The sequence below is a fragment of the Choloepus didactylus genome, chromosome 5, assembly GCF_015220235.1.
Source record: "Choloepus didactylus isolate mChoDid1 chromosome 5, mChoDid1.pri, whole genome shotgun sequence".
Lineage (NCBI taxonomy): Eukaryota > Metazoa > Chordata > Mammalia > Pilosa > Megalonychidae > Choloepus > Choloepus didactylus.
Window position 1 is genome coordinate 106744199 of NC_051311.1, and position 24061 is coordinate 106768259.

Below are 24061 nucleotides of genomic sequence, written 5' to 3' on the forward strand. Positions count from 1 at the left end.
CTAAGGAATGCTAGCAACCACCAGAAGCTGGAAGAGGCAAGGAGCACTTTCTCCCCCCAGAGCCTCCAGAGGCAGCACAACCCTGCCAACACCTTGATTTTGGACTTCTGGCCTCCAGAACTGTGAAAGAATAAATTCATATTGTTTTAAGCCACCAAAATGGTGGCAATTTTTTACAGCAGCAATAGGAGACTAATACAGCCACACACAAAAATTCAAAACTTAATCCCTTAATCTCATAGTAGGAACAGAATGCACAAGAACATCTCTAGACCAAATCTGACTTCCAAAAGTAGAGAAAGTGGGGCTATAATGGGGAATCATATAGAAAAAATATCTTCAGAAATCAATATATCACTGTGGCAGTAAAATAGAAAGAGACTTTGGACTGCAAGTAGTCCCTTAGCTACCCACTTCCATTGCCTAGTGAGAAACAGAAATCGAATAAAGCCATGCACAAAACCTAAAGTTGTAATGAAAATTCCAGCACACCTGTAATTCCTGTAATGAGGAATTACAAAAGTTTTTTGTTTACAAAAATTACAAAATTATAAGATTTCAAAACCAAATCTTGCAAATAACGATCAGAAAATAATCCAAATATACAAAGATTAAAAATCCAAGAGAACCTAATATAGGATCCACATAAACATACTACAAATAAAGAGAAAGAAAAAATAGGAAAACAAATAGCAAATGAAGAACACTCTCAGAAAAATATTGCTGTGGAGCAGATGAAAAACTTAATCAAAATTTCACAAACATGCTAAAATACTTGCTGAAGCAATTGCCTGTATGAAGCAAGAGCACACAATGCAGAGATAAAGGAGGTCAAGGAAAAAAGTCAAGAATGAAAAAATAAAATGCAAGTGCACAGAGTTCAGTTAAAAATATTAAACAGAAATGTAGAAAGATTTACTAATAGAGAGAAAAGTTTTAAATATGGTAAAAAGTTAAGAAGAACCCACCTAAAAATAAATAAAATTCCCTTAAAGCAAACCGAAATAATGGAATATTGCCATCATTAAAAGATACAATGCAAGAAAAAAATACAAGAGTTCTGAATCTATACATTAAATGATAGGCTATTTTCCAAGGGTAAAATAGACTCAGACCAGTCAACATCAATGCATAGCTTAGTAAAATAAAAAAGATAGTTTGAGAATACAGAAGGAAAAAACCAAGTCACTCAAAGAGGTAAAAGAAGTCTGGGCTCAAAATTTAACAAGGCAATGGGGCAATTATTTTAAAGATTGTAATTCAAGAGTGTGAACACAGTCAAAAGTTTGTTTGAATATAAAGGCAGATTTCAACCAATTTTTAACATGGAGAAAAATCTCAGATCCCTTCAAAATTCTCCCTATGTGGTGAGACCTCCATTAGTATAATACTGTCCTCTATCAGCCTCCTCAATCTCTCCTAAAACATGCTGTTCCAGTTTGCTAATGCTGCCTTTTTGCAAAATACCAGAAATGGATTGGCTTTTATAAAAGGGGGTTTATTTTGTTACACAGTTACAGTCTTAAGGCCAGAAAGGTAACACATCAACAATCAGGTACCTTCACTGGAGGATGTCCAATGGCGTCCAGAAAACCTCTGTTAGCTGGGAAGGCACGTGGCTAGTGTCTGCTCCGGAGTTCTGGTTTCAAAATGGCTTTCTCCCAGGACATTCCTCCCTAGGCTTCAGCTCCACAAAAAATGTCACTCTTAGTTGCTCTTGGGGCATTTGTCCTCCCTTAGCTTCTCCAGAGCAAAAGTCTGCTTTCAAAGGCTGTCTCCAAAATGTCTCTGTAAGCTGAAGCTCCTCTCTCAGCTCCTATGCGTTCTTCAAAGTGTCCCTCTTGGCTGTAGCAAGCTCGCTCCTTCTCTCTGAGCTTATATAGTGCTCCAGCAAACTAATCAAGGCCCATGCTGAATGGGGGGGCCACACCTCCATGAAAATTACCCAGTGAAAGATTTCGCCCATAGTTGAGTGATCACATCTCCACAGAAACATCCAATCAAAAGTCTCCAAACCAATCAACACCAATACACTTCCTGCCCACACAAGACTGCATCAAAGATAATGGCGTTTTGGGGGACATAATAAATCCAACCAGCATACATGCCTTAACTTATTATTAACGTAATAGAATTAGAATCTAGACATCACATTCCAGCTCCTTCATTTTTTCCATTATTCTTGGGAGCTGCCTAACTACAAAGGATATGAGATCTCAATAACTGTCAACCATGGATCAAGTTATAGGACTATAAACCATGCTCCACACTGAATACCAGATGTACTTCCCAGTTATTGGGACAAACAATATTGTCTACACACATTTCCAAGTACATCCTACAGAGAAGCATTTCCCTGAGTTGTGAACCACTAGGGTGAAGAAAAGGGCCTTCCCACAGAAGAATCATGTGATTCTCCAGTCTGCTCATGACTGTAGGTTAGATGTGTACCTCTTTCTTGGGTTCAATATTAGAACACTCACTTGCCTGCAGATAATAATAAATAATGGCTAACATTTATTGAGTGCTTACTATGTCACAGGAAAAATCCCAAGCATTCCTCTTCACCTTACTCCCTCCATTCTTGCTGTCCTTTGTACAATCCCCACATTAGGTTCTTTGTTTTAACTACTCTCTCTACCTGAACACCCCTGCTCCATATATCTACTCACTAATTCCCTCATCGCCTTCAAGTCTTTGCTCAAATGTCACTGTCACAAGGACCTCATCTGGACTACTCCATTTCCAATCTGCATTCCCCTAGTCAGAACCCAATTCCTCTTATCCTGCTTTACTTTTTCTTTTTTCCATAGCACTTAAAAACTTCTCAAGTATCATAAAATTTATGTATTTATTAGATTCACTGTGTGTTGTCTATTTTCTCAAACTAAAATGCAAGTTCCATGAGGCATAAATCTGTCATTTTGTTTACTGATGTTTCCTAATGTCAGGAAAACTTGTTAAATAATTGGAAAATGGCAAGATATTATTGGGTGTCCTTTGAGTGGAATGCTGGATGTTGTCTAGCAGACCCTCCAGGGATTTTCAGATTCCACAGAGGTATGCACCTCCAATTGTCTTTGCTTGATTCTGTAGGGACAGAAGTTAAATTGTAAGGAACTGACAGTCATGTCTGTGTTGCCTCTCCAGGGTAATGCAAATGACTCTTGTTCACAGCAACGGAAATGAATATGTTTAGTAGATCACATTGGTTCCATCATTAATTAAGGAGTTAAATAAAATGTGACATTTCGTATTTCTAAAATGTCATGTTTTTACTTTTTTGAAAAAGTGTTCTTTAGCACTTTTGGAGATGATCCACTAAGATTCCTTAGACAACCTTATGGAGTCAGGTTGACTGTGTTGCCAGAGAAGTGTAGTTCATGGGCTACTTAAACCCAGAACATCTTTTCTTGGCTTCCATAGTGAATCCTAATTGGCAACAGAACTTTGCTGACCCTGTTTCTCTAAGATTTTTGTTTCCTCTCTACTGAACTTGTGTTTTGTTTTTGTTTCTGATTTGTGCACAACCAAAAAACTATTCCCCATTGGTGACAGCAAGAATTGGGAATTCAGTTTATAGTCTCATCATTTGGTGAATTCTGTTGTCTCAGATGATGATGGAAATCTATTCTCTATTAGGTGAGAGAGAGAGAATATAGTTTGTTAGTTGTTTTTTGGGAATTCAGTTTATAGTCTCATCATTTGGTGAATTCTGTTGTCTCAGAGGATGATGGAAATCTATTCTCTATTAGGTGAGAGATAGAAAATATAGTTTGTTAGTTGTTTTTGTTTGCTTATCTCTTTGTCTATTTGTAAGTCCAAATCAATTAAGAATTCATCCCCAATGAGAAGGAGAAAGCTCTTTGAGGTCTGGACCACGTGTTTTTGAGTTTCTGTGTTCTTCTGACCTGTGCATGAAATTGTACAAGTTAAGCTATGGGATCTCTATATGAATGTGTGAATATATGCCTGTGGGTCTGTAATTGAAAAGGGTCTTGACCTCTTGTGTGAGTAGGAAATGTTTTCCTAATCCCAGAAAGCATTAATAATTTATATTATAATGTCTCTTAAATTAGTTCCCTTCAATGAGGTTTATAGAGATAGCTACAAGATAGTTTTAGCCACCATCACCCTAACTTCTAAGTTATTAAATGTGCGATATGTTGAAGGAAAAAAAATTCTTTGTATGGAAACTGCTAGCTCGTAAATATTCAAGGCATCCAAGGTCACAGAATTAAGGTTTAATTTCTTAGGTTTAATAATTTGGGAGTTTAAAAAAAGCTGTATCTCTTCTCTAATTTATTAGAATTAAGTATAATAAAAGTGTACATTTTATTCTTTACATACTTAAGCTGTTTCCTTATAAAGAAACTAGTTAATCTGACCTCCCTAACATTACTCCTGCATAATATTTAAGATTATGAAAAATGTAAATTTGTATTCAATTAATTTGAATAATTCTACAAACTTTTTATATCAATAATTATGATAATCATATATAATAATTATAATGTGACAGTTTAAACATTATTTATAAGATCTTTAGGTAACATAAAGCCTTAATATTAAATTAACCTAATTAATAAATAACACTTGGATACCCATATAATTTCTTAGTAAGATAGAGTACTGAACATTGCTTACTAAGCATAATTTTTAAGTTCATATATTTTTAATGCAAATTTATTAGAGAAGTTGTAGGTTTACAGAAAAATGCAGAAAACACAGAGTTCCCTTACACCTGCCCCCTTGTTATTAACACTTTGCATAGTGTGGTACCTTTGATGCAAGTGAAGAAAGAATGTTATTATAATTGTACTGTTAACTTTAGTCCACACTTTACAGTAGAGTTCACTTTTTATGTTGTATAGTCCTATGATTTTTTAACTTTTATTCTAGTAACATATATACAACCTAAAATTTCTCCCTTTAACCACATTCAAATATATAATTCAGTGCTGTTAATTAGGCTTACAGCGTTGTGCTACCATCACTAGAGTCCATTAACCAAAATTTTCCAACAACCCAAATAGAAATTCTGTATCAATTAAGAATGAACTCCCCATTCCACACTCCCACACTGCCCCTGATTCCTACTCTCGATTCTGAGTCTATGAATTTCCTTAATCTAATTATTTCATATCAGTGAGATCATACAATATTTACCCTTTTTTACCTGGCTTATTTCACACAACGTGATGCCTTCAAGGTTCATCCATGTAGTAGTATGTATCACAACTTCACTGGTGTGTGAATATCACATCTAGCTTATTGACTGAGTGGTTAATGGACACTTGAATTGCTTCCATTTTTGGCAATCGTGAATAATGCTACTACGAACATTACTGTGCAAATATCTGTTCAAGACCCTGCTTTCAATTCTTTGGGATATATACCTAGAAGTTGGCTTGCCAGGTCATATGGCAATTCTATGTTTGACTTTCTGAGGAACTACCAAACTGTTTTCCACAATGGTTGCACCATTTTACATTCCCACCAACAATAAATGAGTGTTCCTATTTCTCCAAATCTTCTCCAACACTTGTTATTTTCTGTTTTCTAATCAGAAGTCATTCTAGAGGGTGAGAAATAGTATCTCATTATGGCTTGATTTGTATTTCCCTAATGGCTAAAGATGTTGAGCATCTTCTTATGTGCTTTTTGGCCATTTGTATTTCTTCTTTGGTCTATTCAAGTATTTTGCCCATTTTTAAATTGAGTTGTTTTTCTTTTTGTTGTTGAATCATAGAATTTCTTTATATATTCTGGATATTAAAGCTTTATCAGATATGTGGTTTCCAAAGATTTTCTCCCATTGTGTAAGTTGTCTATTTACTTTCATGATGAAGAAGCCCTTTGATGCTCAGAAGTTTTTAATGTTGATGAAGTCCCATATATCAACTTTTTCTTTTGTTGCTCATGCTTTTGGTGTAAAGTCTAAGAATCAATGGTCTATATGTTCATCCTTGTGCCAGTACCATGCTGTTTTTATTACTGTGGTTTTGTAATAAGTTTTACAATCAGAAAATGTGAGTCCTCCAACTTCATTCTTTTTCAAGATGGCTTTGGCTATTTGGGGCCCCTTACCGTTTCACATAAATTTGTTGATTGGCTTCTCCATTTCAGCAAAGACTGTTGGATTTAAACTGGGATTGCATTGAATTTGTAAACCACTTTTAACAGAATTGACACCTTAACAATATTTAGTCTTCTAATCCATGAACAATATGAGCCATGTCTTTCATTTATTTAGGTCTTCTTTGATTTATTTTAGCCATGTTTTGCCATATTCTGTGTACAAGTTCTTTACATCTTGGTTAGCTTTATTCCTAGATATTTGACTCCTTCAGTTGATACAGTACATGGATATTTTTTCTTGATTTCTTCGGACTGTTCACTAGTAGTATATAGAGAGTATAGATATACCACTGGTTCTTGCATGTTGATCTTGTACCCTGCCACTTTGTTGAATTTGCTTATTAGCTGTAGTAGATTTCTTTTGGATTTTTATACCCATAATATATATATATATATATATATATATATATATATATATATATATATCCATGTCTTCAGCAAATAGGGAAATTTTTACTTCTTCCTTTCCAATTTGGATGCCTTTTATTCTCTTTTTCTTGCCTAAATGTTCTGGCTAGAACTTCCAGTACAATGTTGTATAACAGTGGTGGCAATAGGCATCTTGTCTTGTTCCTGATCTTAGAGGGAAAGTTTTCAGTCTTTCAGCAATGAATATGATGTTAGCAATGGATTTTTTATATATACACTTTATCACATTGAGGAAGTTTTCTTCTATTCCAAGTTTTCTAAGTGTTAATCTAAAGAAGGGATGCTAGATTTTGCCAAATGCCTTTTCTGGGTTGAGTTGATCATATGGGGTTTTTTCCTTCATTCTGTTAATATGATGTATTATGTTAATTGATTTTCTTATGTTGAACCACCCCTTGCATACCTGGGATAAATCCATTTGATCATAGTGTATAATTCTTTTAAACTGCTGTTGGATTTGGTTTGCTAATATTTTGTTGAGCATTTCTGCATCTGTATTCATAAGGGATATTGATCTGTAATTTTTTTGTGGTATCCTTATCTTGCTTTGGTATGAGAATGAGGTTAGCCTCAGAATTAGTAGGAAGTGTTCCCTGCTCTTCAAATTTTTGGAAGAGTTTGAGCATGATTGGTGTTGATCTTCTTGGAATGTTTGGTAAAATGCTCCAGTGAAACCATCTGGTCCTGGGCTTTCCCTAATTAGGAGGTTTCTGATTACTGATTCAATCTCTTTACCAGTTATTGGTCTGTTGTGATCTATTTCTTCTTGAATGAGTGTAGGTAGTTTGTGTGTTTCTAGTAATTCTTTAATTTCCTCCAGGTTATCCAATTTGTTAGCATTAGTTGCTCATAGTATCCTCTTATCAGACTTTATTTCTATAGGGTCAGTAGTAATGTCTTCTCTTTCATTTCTGATTTTAGTTAGCTGTGTCCTCTCTCTTTTTTTCTTTGCCAGTCTTTCTAAAGGTTTCTCATTTTTATTGACTTTTCAAATAACCAATTTTGGGTTTTGTTAATTTTCTTTATTTTTTTTTTCCATTCTCTATTTCATTTATCTCTGCCAAATCTTTCCTATTTCCTTCCTTCTGCTCTTTTTGGTTTAAGTTTGTTCTTCTTTTTCTAGATCCTCCAGTTGTGAGGTTAGGTCTCTGATTTGAGAGCTTTCTTATTTTTTAATGTAAGCAATTAGAGCTATAAACTTTCCTCTCAGCACTGTGATTGCTGCATGCCATAAATTTTGGTATACTGTCTTTTCATTTTCATTTGCCACAAGTAATCTCTAATTTCACTTGTGATTTCGTCTTTGACATATTGGTTACTTAAGAATGCATTTATAATAACCATATGGTTATCTTTACTAGAGGTCTTTATTTCTTTATTCTACTTCAATACACTGTCTAGTGTCCTTTCTTTTCAATATGAATAATTCACTTTAGCATTGCTTATAGGGTATGTCTAGTAGTTGATGAATTCTCTCACCTTTTGTATATCTGGTAATGTCTTAATATCTCCCTCATTTAAAAAAAAAAGTCTGATTGGATATAAAAATCTGGATTGGCAATTGCTTTCTTTCAGCACTTTAACTATTTCACTCCACTGCCTTTCTGTTCCATGGTTTCTGATAAGAAACCAGCACTTAATCTTATTGGAACCTCCTTGTACATAATATATTGCTTTTCTCTGCAGCTTTCAGAACTTCTCCTTGTCTTTGATTGATATTTGACAGTTTAATTCCTATGAGTCTCTGTGTGGTTCTCTTAAAGTTTATCCTGTTTCAGGTTCATTGGTCTTCTTGAATGTGTATATTCACTAAATTGGGAAACTTTAGGCCATTATTTCTTTGAATATTCTTCTGCTTCTTCTCTCTTTATTCTCCTTCTTGGGCTTCGTAATGCATATATTGGCATGCTTGATGGTGTCCCACAGGTCTCTTAGACTCTGTTTACTTTTTTAAAATTTTTTCATCTTTCTGCTCCTCAGCTTGAATCATTTCAATAGTCTTGTCTTTGAGATCACTGATTCTTTCTTCTGCCAGCTCCAAATGTGCTATTGGAACCCTCTAGGGAATTTTTCATTTCAGTTATTTTGGTCTTCAACTCCAGTAATTATGTTTGTTATCTTTTTAAAATTTTTTTCTCTTTATTGAGATTCTCATATTGTTCATTCATAACTGTTTTCCTGATACCCTCTAGTTCTTTTGAGCATGTTGTGGATCATTTTTTTTTTAATTCCATCCAGTGTGTCCAAAGTCTAGTCCTCTTCATTGACAATTTCTGGGTTTTTATCTTGTTCCTTTTAGTGGGCCATCATTTTCTGCTTCTTTATTTATCTTGTAATCTTTTGTTGAACATCCTACATTTAAGTGTGAAGTCTGGGATTTAGTCCCTGAGCTGTCAGTTCCTTAAGTCTGTATCCATCTTGCTATATGACAGGGATTTCTGTGAATACCAGGAGTTAACAAAAACAAACAAACCAACCCAAAAAGCACCTTTCACAGATTTTGCAAATTGGATATTCTCTGGCAAGTGGTTTCCTTCAGAGCTTAGTACTCCTATCAAAAAGGTCAGCCTGAGGCAAATGCAAAGTTCCAGGCCCTCTCTGACTTATCTGAGCCTGCATGGAGCCTGCTTCTTATACTGGGCTTGTACTTGTCTGTGGCCTTAGGGACTCCCCAATTTACAGGAATTCATATGCCTCTTTTACTCTTTAAGAAATAGAATTTTACCCCCTCCTGGCTGTATGACTTAATGCAGTTAATCCTTTGTTCCAGATCACTTTGACTTAATTATTTCTTACACAGCTTTAGCTGTATGATAGCTGCTTCTTTCTGCAGGAAAAGTTATGGGAAGGCAAGCCTGAGATGAGTTTCCTCACTCAGCCTTTCAGGCTTCCACCTGATAGATTAGCACCAATACACAAGCAACCCAGTATGAACATAGGTGTTACTCTGCTCCCTCCAGAATAGGGCCAAAGACCAACAGTGAGAGAAAAGATTGGCTCCACACCACACTAGGAAAGGTGTGGGGGAGGAGCTAGCAATGGCACTGTGAGTTTCAACTATGGTTTTTCATATGCAATTTATTGTATGGCCCTCACCCAGATACTACAATCCTTTAACTGTTTTCCAAAGTTTTGAGGAAGATATTTCTGCTCTTTTTCACTAGTTATTCAAAGATTCTGTGGGGTAATGGCATCCTAGAGTGACTTACACTAACATCTTGGTTGACAGGAAGCCCCATATAGTTTTAATTCTTCTTTTTATATGTTATTTTGGCTATATCTTTGAATAAAGTTAAAGAACATGTTAATTTTTGGCTCTAACATGTAAATGTATTGTGCATGGATGAAGTAAGTTGTGAAATGTTTATTCATATTTTATTTTATTAGAGAAGTTTATAGAACATTCATGCATAAAATACAGGATTTCCATACACCACTCCACCACCAACTTGCATTGGTGTGAAACTTTGGCTACAATTGATGATGGAATAGTTTTATAATTGTACTATTAATTAAGTCCATGGTTTTAGTTAGGGTTCAGTATTTGTGTAGTGTAGTTACATGGATATTTTTAAAATTTTTATTCTATTACTATACATAAAATATAACATTTCCCATTTTAATCATATTCAGATATATATTTCAGTGCTGTCAATTGCACTCACAGTGTTGTGCTACCATCATCACTAACCATTAGCAAAATATTTCTATCATTCTAAATAGGAACCCTGTACATTTTAAGCCTTAACTTCCCATTCCCTAACCCTATAACATCCCCTGGTACCTATATTCTAGATTCTGACTCTATAAGAAGTTTGTTTATTCTAATTGTTTCAAAACAGTGATATCATACAATATTTGCCCTTTTGTGTCTGGCTTATATCACTCAACATGATGTCTTCAAGATTCATCTATGTTCATCCAAATTGGAAAGGAAGAAATAAAACTTTCACTGCTTACAGATGAGATTGTTGTACTAGTTTGGATATATTATGTCCTGCCAAAAGCCATATTATTTGATGTAACTTTGTGGAGCATTTGTCTACTTTGCTAATGCTGCCAGGATGCAAAACACCAGAAATGGATCGGCTTTTATAAAGGGGGTTTACTTGGTTACAAAGTTACAGTCTTAAGGCTATAAAGTGTCCAAGGAATCACATCAGCAATCTGGTATCTTCACTGGAGGATGGCCAATGGTGTCTGGAAAATCTCTGTTAGCTGGGAAAGCACATGGCTGGTGTCGCTCCAAAGTTCTGATTTCAAAATGGCTTTCTCCCAGGACATTACTCTCTAGGCTGCAGTTCCTCAAAAATGTCTCTCAGTTGCTCTTGGGGTGTTTTTCCTCTCTTAGCTTCTCCGGGGCAAACTGTCTCTCATCTGCAGCTTCTCTCTCAGCTCCTGGGCATTCTTCAGTGTCCCTCTTGGCTGTAGCTCCTCTTCAAAATGTCACTCTCAGCTGCACTCCATTCCTTCTGTTTGTCAGCTCATTTATATGGCTCCAAAGATTTAATTCAGACCCACCCTGAATGGGTAGGGTAACACCTCCATGGAAATTATCCAATCAAAGTGATCACCCACACTTGGGTGGGTCACATCTCCATGGAAACTTCCAATCAAAAGGTCACACCCTAATCAAAAAGATTAATCATTCTGCCCCACAAGATTGCATCAAAGAATATGGCTTTTTCTGGGGGACATAATACATTCAGACTGGCACAGGCATAAATATTGGTGTTGAATAGGTTGGAATCTTTGATTGAGTGTTCCCATGGTGATGTGACTCAATCATCTGTGGGCAAGAACTTTCATTGGGTTATTTCTATGGTGGTATTGCCCCACCCATTCAGAGTGGGTCTTTATTGGATCACTGGAGTACTTTTAAAAGAGCCACACAGGCCCAGACTCAGAGCAACTGAGAGTGACATTTTGAAGAGGAGCTGCAGCTAAGAAAGGACAAAATGCCCCAAGAACAACACTTTGAGGGATGCCATTCTGAAATGCAACCTGGGAGCAAGCAGATGCCAGCCACATGCCTTCCCAGCTAACAGAGGTTTTCTGGTTGCCAATGGCCTTTTTCCAGTGAAAGTACCCTTTGTTGATGCCTTACCTTTGATACTGTACAGCCTTAAGACTGTAACTTTGTAACCAAATAAACCTCCTTTGTAAAAGCCAATCCATTTCTAGTGTTTTGCAAAAGGACAGCATTAGCAAACTGGAACAATCATATATGTAGAAAATTCCAAAAAATCTATAGGAAAGCTACCAGAGTTAATAAACAAGTACAACAAAGTGGCAGAATACGAGACCAACATGCAAAAATCAGTAGTGTTTCTATACACTAGTAAGGAGCAATCTGAGGAGGAAATCAAGGAAACAAACCCATTTACAATAGCAACCAAAAGAATCAAAGTTTTAGGAATAAATTTAACCAAACATGAAACACCTATACAAGAAAACTACAAAACACTGATAAAAGAAGTCAAGAAAGATCTAAATAAATGGAAAGACATACCATGTTCATGGATTGGAAGACTAAATACATTAATATGTCAATTCTACCCAAATTTATTTATAGATTCAATGCAATGCCAATCAAAATCCCAACAACTTACTTGGTAGAAATAGAAAAAATCAATAATCAACTTTATTTGGAAGGACAGTTTGCTGAAAATAGCTAAAAATATATTGAGAAAGAAAAATGAAGTGAGAGGTCTCACACTACCTGACTTTAAAGAATACTACAAAGCCACAGTGGTCAAAACAGCATGGTACTAGCATAAAGATAGATACACTGACCAAAGGAATTGAATTGAGAGTTCAGAAATAGACTCTCTCATCTGTGGACAATTCATTTTTAATAAGGCAGCCAACTCCACTGAACTGGCACAGAACAGCCTCTTCAACAAATGGTGCTTGGAGAACTGGATATCCATATCCAAAAGAATGAAAGAAGACCACTATCTCACACCTTATACAAAAACTAACTCAAAATGGATCAAAGACATAAACATTGGAGCTAAGATCATAAAGCTTTTAGAAGAAAATGTAGGGAACTATATTAAAGATCTTGTGGTAGGTGGTGGTTTCCTAGACTTTAAACCCAAAGCACAATCAATGAAAGAAGAAAGAACTAAATGGATCTCCTCAAAATTGAATACTTTTGTGCCTCAAAAGACTTTGTTAGGAAAGTAAAAAGGCAGCCTACTCAATGGGAGACAATATTTGGAAACCAGATATCAGAAAAGAGTTTAACATCCAAAATATCTAGAGATCCTATAGCTCAACAACAAAAAGACAAACAACTCAATTTAAAAATGGGCAAAACACATGGATAGACACTTTTCTGAAGAGGAACTACAAATGGCTCAAAAGCATATTTTCAAATGCTCAACTTCACTAGCTATCAGGGAAATGCAAACCAAAACCACAATGAAACAGAAATCTGTAAGTGCTGGAGAGGATATGGAGAAAGAAATAGGTACACTATTCACTGTTGGTGGGGATGTAGAATGTTGCAGCCACTCTGGAAGGCAGTTTGGCAGTTCCTTGGGAAGTACAAAATTGCATATGACCCAGCAATCCCATTCCTAGTTATATACTCAGAAAAACTGAAAGCAGGGACACAAACAGACATTTGCACACTGGTGTTTATAGCAGCATTATTCATGATTGCCAATAGTTGGAAACAGCCCAAATGTCCATCAACTGATGAGTGGATAAAAAAATTGTGTGTGTGTGCATATATATATGTATATATATATATATATATATATATATATATATATATATATATATGATGGAATATTATGCAGCTGTAAAAAAGAATAAAATCAAGATGCATGCAACAATGTGGATGAATCTTGAGGACAACATTATGTTGAGCAAAATAAGCCAGAAACAAAAATATGAAAAGTGTATGTTCTCACTAATATGAACTAACTACAATGAGCTAAACTCTGAGAGTTAAATTAGCACAGGTTATCAAGAGATAGAAAGAGGGCAGAGATTGGGCAATCAATGCTTAAGGAGTACAGAATGTTCAATAGGGTTGATTGTAAAGATTCAGTAATGGACAGAACAATGCTGTGTGATGATAGCACAATTCTGTAAGTGTAATTAACAAAGCTGAGTGTGAGTATGGTTGAAAACAGCAAGACTACAGTCATGTATGTTAACAGAAGGCAAACTAGAGGATAAAAACTGGGACTGTATAACTTAGCAAAACCTAGAGTGGACATGATGATAGTTAATTGTACAAATATAAGAAAGTTTTTACATGAAAAACAATAACATATGTCACTATTACATGGTGTTAAAAATGGGAAAGTATATGTAAAAAAATACGATTAAGGCATACTAAAGTCTATAGTTCACGGTAACATTCTTTCATTAATTGTAGCAAAGGCAACATACCAAAGCTAAAGAGTAAATAAGAGGGGGGAATAAGGGAGGGGTAAGGGATTTTTTTTCTTTCCTTTTTTTTCCATCTTTCTTCTTGGAAGAAATGGGAATGTTCTCATATAGACTGTGGTGGTGAATGCATAACTATGTGTTTATACCAGGAGGCATTGATTGTACACTTAGAGTGAATTCTATGGTGTGTGAATAAAACCATTTAAAAAAATAAATAGAACACTACAAGTGCTGGGGGAGATGTGGAGAAAGAGGTATATCTATTCAGTGTTGGTGGGGAAATCAAATTGTGCAGCCCTTCTGGAGGGCACTATGGCAGTTCCTCAGGAAGTTGAGTATGGAGTTGCCATGTTATTTGGCAATCCCATTACTAGGTAAATTCTTGGAATAACTGGAAGCAGGGAGATGAATAGACATTTGTACACTGGTGTTTATGGAGAAATTATTCATGATTGCCAATGGATGGAGGTGGCCCAAGGGTACATTGACTAATGAGTGGAAGAGCAAAATTGGTGTATACATATGATGGAATATTGTGTGGCCACAGAAAGGAATGAAATTGTGAGGCATGCAACAAGGTGAATGAAGCTTGAGGACATTATGTTGAGCAAAGTAAGTCAGAAACGAAAGGACACATATTGTATGGTCTATGATTTTGTCTGTATGTTAAAACTTCAACATCTGTGTGAGACCAAAGGAAGAGATGTTTATTTTATCCAAAATGTAAATTCTCTGTAGCATACTATCATCTAATTTAACCTGTCTGGTCAGTTTATTTAAACATAATTACATGGAACCTAGAATAGAGAATGAGATCTTGTTATTCTGTACAGGTTACTGTAATAGCCTGATACATTCCAGAGTGAAGAGACAGCCAACTCTATGGGAAAAAATTTTTGGAAACATGTATCTGACAAAAGACTGATATCTTGTATATATAAAGAAATCCTACAACTCAATGACAATAGTACAGACAGTTCAATTATAAAATGGGCAAAAGATATGAAAAGACAGTTCTCTTAAGAGAAATTACAAGTGGCCAAAAACACATGAAAAAAGTGTTCAGCATCATTAGCTATTAGGGAGATGCAAATTAAGACCACAATGAGATATTATCTCACACCAATTTGATTGGCTGCCATTAAACACACAGGAAACTACAAATGCTGGAGAGAATGTGGAGAAATTGGACACTTATTCATTGTTGGTGGGACTGTATAATGGTACAGCCACTCAGGAAGACAGTCTGGTGGTTCCTCAGAAAACCAGATATAGAGTTACCCTTTGATCTAGCAATTGCACTTCTTGGTATATATCCGGAAGATCTGAAAGCAGTGACACAAACAGATATCTGAACACCAATATTCACAGCAGCAATATTCACATTTGCCAAGAGATGGAAATGACCCAAATGTCCTTCAACAGATGAGTGGATAAATAAAATGTGGTCTATACACAAGATGGAATACTACAAGGCAGTAAGAAGGAATGATGTCATGAAACATAACGTGGATGAACCTTGAAGACATAATGCTGAGCAAAATAAGCCAGACACAAAAAGAGAAATATTGTATGTTACCACTAACATGAGCACTGTGAAAAATGTAAAAGAAATTGTTTTTATTGTAGAATGTAGGGGACCTAGCAATAAACAGCAAATAGTAAAGGGGAAATGATAATCTAATAAGAACAGGTAAGTTATGGAGGGTAAAATTAATGTTCTGGGAATGCTCAGGAATGACTATGATTTGTTAATTTCTGGAGGGCATGGTAGAAACAAGTGTGCAGAAATGTAGTTATTTTAGGTTATTTGTTTTTCTTTTTCCTTTGTTGGGTTATAGTCTGTTCATTTTCTTGGGGTGGGGTAGAAACATGTTGAAGCAATGTAGTTATTTTAGGTTATTTGTTTTTTCTTATTCCTTTGTTTTGGTTTTGTATGAAATTTTGTTTTTTATTGTTTGTTTTTTAATTTTTTGATAAAGTTAAAAACAATGAATGAGTGTGAAAAAAATAAATGAACAATGGGGGAGGTGAATGGAATGCTTTGGATTTTTTTAATTCTAATTTTTATTTTAGTTTTTGGAGTAATGAAAATTTTCAAAGATTGATTGTGGTGATCAATGCACAACTATGAACAAGTGATTATAAACTTTGAAGGGTTGTATGTTATGTGAATATATCTCAATAAAATTGCATTAAAAAAAAAAAGAAAAATCATTGATGTTCCCAAAGGGGAAGAGAATGGTAAAGGACTAGGAATAGTATTCAAAGACATTGTTGAAGAGAACTTCCCAACCCTTCTAAATGACATAAATATGCAAATCATAGATTCCCAACAAACTCCAAACAGAATAAATCCAAATAAGCCCACTCTGAGACATATTCTGATCAGATTGTCAAATGCTGAAAAGAAGAAGCAAGTTCTGAAAGCAGCAAGAGGGAAGCAATTCACCACTTACAAGGGAAACAACATAAGACTAAGTAGTGACTACTCAGCAGCCACCATGGAGGCGAGAAGGCAGTGCCATGACATAGTTAAAATTCTGAAAGAGAAAAATTGTCAACCAAGAATTCTTTAACAAGCAAAGCTCTCCTTCAAATTTGAGGGAGAGTGTAAAATCTTCACAGACAAACAAATGCTGAGAGAATTTGCTAATAAGAGACCTGCCCAAAAGAAATACTAAAGGGAGCCCTACCAGTTGAGAAAAAAAGAAAGGAGAGAGAGGTATGGAGAAGGGCACAAAACTGAAGAGATTTAGTAAGGTTATGTTAAAGGAAATAGGGGAAAGAATATATCTGACAAACAGAAAACAAAGTATAGGATGGCTGATTCAAGAACTGCCTTCACAGTAATAACATTGAATGTGAATGGATTAAACTCCCCAATTAAAAGATAATAGATGGGCAGAATGGACTAAAAAATATGAACCATCACTATATTGCTTACAAGAGACTCATCTTAGACACAGAGACACAAAGAAATTGAAAGTGAAAGGATGGGGAAAAAAAACACTCCATGCAAGCTACAGCCAAAAGAAAGCAGGAGTAGCAATATTAATCTCAGATAAAACAGACTTTAAATGTAAGAATGTCATAAGAGACAAAGAATGACACTATATACTAATAAAAGGGACACTTCAACAAGAAGAAATAACAATCATAAATGTCTATGCACCCAATCAAGGTGACCCAAAGTACATGAGACAAACATTGGCAAAACTGAAGGAGGCAACAGATGTTTCCACAATAATTTTGGGAGACTTCAATACATCACTGTCTCCTATAGATAGATCAACCAGACAGAGGAAAAATAATGAATAGCAGTGGTGGCAATGGGCATCTTTTTCTTCTTCCTGATCTTTGAGGGAAAGCTTTCCGTCTTTCACCATTAAGTAGGATGTGTGCTGTGGGCCTTTCATACATGCCTTTTATCATTCTGAGAAAGCTTCCTTCTATTCCTAGTGTTCTATGTGTTTTTATCAAGAAAGGGTGCTGGATCTTGTCAAATGCCTTATCTGCATTGATTGAGATGACCATATGTTTTTTTCCTTCATTCTATTAATGTGGTGTGTTAGATTAATGCATTTTGTTATGTTGAACCAACCTTGCATACAAGGAATAAATCCCACTTGATCACAGTATATAATTCTTTTAATATGCTTTTAGATTTCATTTGCTAATATCTTTGGAGGATTTTTGCATTTATATTCATTAGAGATATTGGTCTGTAGTTTTCTTTTCTTGTGGTATCTTTATTTGGCTTTGGTATGAAGGTGATGTTGGCCTCACAGAATGAGTTTGGGTGTGTTCCCTCCTCTTTAATTTCTGTGATGAGTTTGAATAGAATTGGAGTTAAGCCTTCTTGGAATGTTTGGAAGGATTCCCCTGTGAAACCATCTGGCCTTGGAATTATCTTCATTGGGAGGATTTGTGATTACTGATTCAATCTCTTTACTAGCAACTGGTTTGTTGAGATCTTCTATTTCTTCTTGAGGCAATGTAGATAATTTGTGTTTCTAAGAATTTGTCCACTTCAACTAGGTTACCTAATTTATTGGCATACATTTGTTCATAGTATCCAAACATAGTCCTTTATATATCACTGGGGTCAATAGTAATGTTCCCCTTTTCATTTCTGATTTTAGTTGTATCCTCTCTTTTCTCTTTGTCAGCTTAACTAATGGTTTGTCAGTTTAATTGATATGCTCAAAGAACCAACTTTTGATTTCGTTCATTCTCTCCATTTTTTGTTTGTTTTCTATTTCATTTATCTCCACTCCAATCTTCGTTATTTCTTTCCTATTGCTCATGTTGGGTTTACTTTTCTTTTCTTTGTATTTCTTCCAGTTCTGAGGTTAGGTCTCTGATTTGAAGTCTTTCTTCTTTTTTAATGTAAGCATTTAGAGCTATAGATTTCTCTCTCAGCACTGCCTTCATTGTATCCTATAAGTTTTGTTATGTTGTCTTTTCATTTTCATTTGCCTCAAGATATTTCCTATTTTTGCTTGTGATTTCCTCTTTAACCCATTAGTTGTTTAACAGCATGTGCTCAATTTCCATATCTGTGTGAACTTTCCCTTTCTCCCTCAGTTTTTGACTTCTAGCTTCATTCTATTGTGGTTGGAGAATACATATTTTATGATTTTAATATTTTTAATTTATTGGGAATAGTTCTGTGACCCAACATATGGTCTATCCTGGCAAGTGATCCATGTGTACTCAAGAAGAATGTGTGTATTATTGTTGTTGGGTGCAGTATTCTATATATGTCTGTTAGGTCTTGTTGGTTTAGTGTTTCATTCAAGTCCTGTATTTCCTTATTGATATTCTGACCAGATGTTCTATCCATTATTGAGAGTGGTGTGTTAAAGTCTCCTAACTATTAATGTAGAACTATCAATTTCTCCCTTCAAATTATATTTGCTTCATATATTTTGGAGCTCTGCTGTTAGGTGCATATGCATTTATATTTGTTACATCTTCCTGGCTGAATTGTCCCCTTTATCAGTATATAAGGACCACTTTTGTCTCTTGTAACTGTTGTTTACTTAAAGCCTATTTTATCCAATATTAGTAAAGCCACCCCAGCTCTCTTCTGGTTACTACTTACATGGTATTTTTTCCATCCATTCACCTTCAACCTACTTGTATCTTTGACTTTAAGGTAGGTCTCATGCAGACAGCATACAATTGGGTCATGCCTTTTTATCTATTCTGCCAATCTCTGCCTTTTGACTAGAGAGTTTAATCCATTTACATTTAAAGTCACATCTGATAATAGAGGTCTTTCTTGTACCATTTTGGTATTTAGCCTTTGTAAGTGTTATACCATTTTGTCCCTCACTTCTATTAAAACCTACTTTTATATTTTTTTGCTTTCTTGTATTGTACCATATTAAGTGCCTTCTGATTTATATCTGGATAAATTTTTCATGTTTTCATTGTGGTTATCATAAGGTTAAAATTTAACATCCTAAGTACATAACAACTATATTTGATTTGTACAGACTTAACTTCAATAGCATGCACATATACTTTTCCTATACCCCTCTGTCCCCAGCCATTTGTTTTACTTGTTACCACTCATATCTTTGTACAATGTAAGTCCAAAAACCTATACATATCATTACATTTTATGCATTTACATTTTAGCATCTATAGTAAGTAAAAAGTGGAGTTACATACCAAACAGTATAATAAAATAACACTGGCATTTATTACCCAAATGATTACCTTTACTGCAGGTCTTTATTTCTTTACAGTTTTGACTCACTGTCTGGTGTCCTTTCATTTCAGTGTGAAGAATTCTTTTTAGCATTACATATAATGCAGGTCTAGTGGTGATGTACTCCCTCAGCTTTTGTTTATTTTAGAATGTCTTAATCTCTCCTTTACTTTTTTTTATCATTGTTTTAAATCACTAAGGTTTTTTAATGCAATTTTGAGATATAGTCAAACACCATATAATCCATCCAAAGTATACAATCAGTGGCTCACAGTATCATCATATAGTTGTGCATTCATCACCACAATCAATTTTAGAACAATTTCATTATTCAAAAATATAACAAGAATTTTTTAAATATAAAAAAATTAAAATAAAAAAGAGTACCCCAAAACATCCAATACCCTTATTCCATCACCCCCATTATTTATTTATTTATTTGTCTTTATTTTATATACTGGATCCAGGGAGTGTCAGTCACTAGGTTTTCACAATCACACAGTCACACAATAAAAGCTATATAGTTATGAATCATCAAGAATCAAGGCTATTGCATTACAGTTCAACAGTTTCAGGTATTTCCTTCTAGCTATTCTAATACACTAGAAACTTAAAGGAATAGCTATATAATGCATAAGAATAACCTCCAGAATGACCTCTCAACTATATTTGAAATCTCTTAGCTACTCAAACTTTATTTTGTTTCATTTCTTTTCCCCATTTTGGTCAAGAAGGCATTGTCAATCCCATGATGCCAGGGCCAGGCTTATCCCTAGGAGTCATGTTCCACGTTTCCAGGGAGACTTACACCCTTGGGAGTCAGGCCCCACATAGAGGGGAGAGTAGTGAGTTAATTTCTGGCATTGGCCTAGGGATACAGGCCACATTTGAGCAACAGAGATTCTCTGGGGGTGACTCTTAGGCCATAGTTATAAGTAGGCTTAGCTTCATCATTGGAGAAATAAGTTTCATAAGGACAAGCCTCTAGATTGAGGGCTTAGCTTATTGAGTTGGAGCCCCCTATTACTAAGAGAATAGCAGGAATTCCCCAGGTGGGAATCTCCTTTATTTCTGAAAGAAGTCTCACTAGATATAAATTCTGGTTGGCAGTTGTTTTCCTTCAGCACTTTAAGTATTTCAACCCACTGCCTTCTTGCCTCTATGGTTTCTAATGAGAAATCAGCACTCAGTCTAACTGGGACTCCCTTGTACATAGCATGTTTCTTTTCTCTTGCACCTTTCAGAACTCTCTCCTCATCCATTACATTCAATAGTGTGATCAATATATGGCACATTGTATTTTTTTATGTTTAACCTGTTTGGTGTTCTCTGGACTTCTTGGATGTTCATATTCATGTCTTCTGCTAACTTTGGGGAGTTCTCCATCATTATTTCTTTAACTATACCTTCTCCCCTTTCTTTCTTCTCCTTCTGGGACTCCCATAATGCACATATTGATGCACTTGATAGTGTACTAGAGCTCTTAACCTTTTTTTGCTTTTAAAATTTCTTTTTTCTTTCTGCTCCTCAGCCTTGACTCATTTCAATTGTCTTGTCTTCAAGTTCACTGATTCTTTCTTCTGCCAGTGCCATTCTTCTCTTGAAACCCTCCTGGGCATTTTTTCATTTCAGTTATTGAGGCCTTCAGCTCCAGTAGTTGTTTATTTTCCTTTTTAAAAAAAAATTCATTTTATTGAGATATATTCACATACCATGCAGTCATACAAATCGTACATTTGATTGTTCACAGTACCATTACATAGTCATTCATTACCAAAATCAATCTCCAACACCCTCATTACCACACACACAAAAATAACCAGAATAATAATTAAAGTGAAAAAGAGCAACTAAAGTAAAAAAGAACACTGGGCGCCCTTGTCTGTTTGTTTGTTTGTTTCCTTCCCCCACCTTTCCACTCATCCATCCACAGTTTAGTTCCTTTTTAAATCTCTCTCACTTTACTTGGATTCTCATATGTTCATTGTTTCTTGATAGCCTGTACTTTCCTTCTGTAGTTCCCTTCATCTCTTTAAGCATTTTTAAGATCTTTTTTTTAAAGTTTTGTTCAGTATGTCCACATTCTCATCTTCTTCAACAGTGTTTTCTGTATTTTTATCCTCTTCCCTTGGATGGGCCATCATTTCCTGTTTTCTTTCTTTTTCTGTCTTGTACTTTTTTGTTCCACTCTGTACATTTCAATATTTTAAAATGTTCAGTCTGTGATTTACTCCCTGGGATGTCTGTTTCCTGGTTTTGCAACAAGCTAGTGATAAGCCAGAGATTTTCTTGAGCTTCATCTCTCCTATCAGGAAGGTCTGCCCAAGGCAATTCACTGTGTAGGATTTCCCGTCTTATTGGGCCTCTGTCTTGTCCTGGGCTTTTGCTTGTTAGTTGTTTTGGAGTTCCCCTGTCTACAGGAGTTTGGCCCCTCTGTTTCCCTGGAGACAAACCTCCCTCCCCCAGGTATCCGAAGCTGGCAGGCCTTTGTTCCAGACCCTCTGCCTCTACAGTTTTTTTTACACTCCTTTCATCATCTCATGCTACTTTTGCCTGGTGGGAAAATCTGGTAGGAGGGTCACCCTCTGAAGGAATTTCCCAATTTGGTCTTTCCCAGCCAAAACAGGGCCAGGGACCCACAAAAGGGGTCCAAAGTGTACTGTGGAGGGTGTCAGGAAGGGCACCAAACCCTTCTATGACAGCTCCCCAAAGCTGAGCTTTCCTGGTCTGCTCAGCAAATGCAGCCTTTTTGCTAAGTTTCTCCTACAGCCCTGAGGAAGCCCTGCATCCTTAAAATCCCCACCACCTCTGCCCCTGTCCAGGGAGGGTTGAAGTAATGATTGCCCTCAGAGCTGGACCCAGCAATTGAATTCACTAATCTAAAGCCATGATAATTGATCAGCCATGCAACCCTGTTCTTGGGGAAAAGGACTGTTATGTCCCTTTCTGTTAGTAGCAGCTAGCCAGGGACTGGAACCTGTGGTGGCCTGCCATAAGAATTGCGAGTGGAAGCCAGTAGCTGCTATACAGAGAAAGCAATTTATCGTTCTTCACCATTATTTACCAGCCTCTTCCTCCCACTCTTCCCTGGATGCTGTACATTTTCTTCTGGTCTCTGGAATATTTGTGTCAGACAGTTACTGCTTTTTTAATAGTTGTTTCAGTGGGAGAACTGTTTCCTGGAGCTCCCGTCTTCCCTGAAGTCCATGGATTCATATTTTAAAATACTGTATATGAAAGCTTTCAGCTACCTACTTGTCAGTTTTCTCTGTACACAGAAATTAAATACTTTAAATAAAAGTCATAATATTATGAGTGGTTTAGACTATTAATTGTGACAGAGAAATAAAACTGGGTTTTGTTTTTGTTTGCAAGAGAGAAAACAAGAGAGTAGTGTTTTGCTGAAGTAGATTGTCAATTCATCCCAGATTATGAAAGAACATAGTAAAAAAACAAAAGGTGAAAAAAGTGAATTTTATTTGCCTTGGTTTATAATACTTGAGTCTGAAAAGAAAACTATGAAATACATTTAACTTTTGGCAAATTTAGTTCTCTTTTGATGGACTTGTTGCCTTGTTTTTCTGATTGAACCTTCACCTAAAATTTGAAAACTTATTCTTTACCCTTTATGCAATCTGTCTAGATAGCAGAGATTCTGTGTTTTACAAGAATGTTTTATGTTAACTTGTATACTTTGTTTACTAAAAGAGAAAAGAAAAGGAAACCTAGGAACAAGGTTTCCTCAACTTGTGGGAAACCTGTTTCCTTATACTCATGCTGCTTTCTTTTATGTTTATTTTAATATAGTTTGTTGTCATTTTGGTTAAATAGATAACTAAGTATTGTTTCTCAGACACCCATGATCTTATCTTTAAAAATGCACAAACTCTCCTCTGACAACTTTAAGTTTTGCCTTCAAAGATTATGTCCTATATTAAGAAAAAATAAATAAAACTTACAAGATATATTTCCCAAAATAAAACTACATTTGACATTTCCCATAGGGCCAGAAAATCACTGAAAAAAATGTGTTCTTTCATCTGATAAAAAGAGAGATGCTATTAATAATTAGGTTTGTTTGATTTGTTCCATATTTCTTAATTAGATACACTATAGGAAGAGCTGCAGAGGAATCACTTCAAATCAGAAGAGAAATTCAGCCTTCACTAGAGTAAATTTGTATAGATAAAATGCTATTTTTAATATAAATATTTCAGAAATTTTAGATTTTATGGAAAAGACATAGATTTGCCAATGCCCTCACTTTCCATAATTTGTTTTTAACCTCAGGGGAAACAATGATGAAACTCTTATAAAATTGTATGTTCTATACATAAATAGAGAATTTTGCTT

General features: G+C 35.5%; 1 pseudogene; it reads left to right on the forward strand.

The window, feature by feature from the left end:
• LOC119535401 overlaps positions 1-24061 on the forward strand; it is a 150495-nt pseudogene that overhangs the window by 72026 nt on the left and 54408 nt on the right.